The sequence below is a fragment of the Suricata suricatta genome, chromosome 4 (genome assembly GCF_006229205.1).
Source record: "Suricata suricatta isolate VVHF042 chromosome 4, meerkat_22Aug2017_6uvM2_HiC, whole genome shotgun sequence".
Lineage (NCBI taxonomy): Eukaryota > Metazoa > Chordata > Mammalia > Carnivora > Herpestidae > Suricata > Suricata suricatta.
The window spans coordinates 116859412-116860184 of NC_043703.1; positions in this window are offsets into that span (position 1 = coordinate 116859412).

Consider the following 773-nt stretch of genomic DNA (forward strand, 5'->3'; position numbering starts at 1 on the left):
AGGATGATTGGGTCAATCAGGCAATTAGAGAGGAAATTAAAAAATATATGGAGACGAATAAAAATGAGAATACAGCAATTCAAATTCTCTGGGATGCAGCAAAGGCAGTCTTAAGAGGAAAGTTCACTGCAATACAGGCCTACCTCAACAAATCAGAGAAAGCACAAACTCAAAACCTAACAGAGCACCTAAGGAAACAAGAAGGGGAGCAGCAAGAACACCCCAAACCCAGCAAAAGAAAAGAAATAATAAAGATCAGAGCAGAATTAAACAAGATAGAATCCACAAAAACAATTGAACAGATCAATGAAACCAAGAGTTGGTTTTTTGAAAAAATAAAATTGATAAACCTCTAGCTAGGCTCCTCAGAAAGAAAAGAGAAAACATGCAAATAGACAAAATCATGAAGGAAAATGGATCTATTACAACAGATCCCTCAGAAATACAAGCAATCATCAGAGATGACTATGAAAAATTATATGGCAACAAACTGGACAATCTAGAAGAAATGGACAAATTTCTAAACACACATGCACTACCAAGATTCAAATGGGAAGAGATAGAAAAATCTGAACAGACCCATAACCAGTGAAGAAATCGAATTAGTTATCAAAAATCTCCCAACGAATAAAAGCTCAGGGCCAGATGGATTCCCAGGGGAATTCTATCAGACGTTTAACGCAGAGTTAACGCCGATCCTTCTCAAGCTATTGCAAAAAATAGAAATGGAAGGAAGACTACGGACTCATTCTACGAGGCACATATCACTCTTA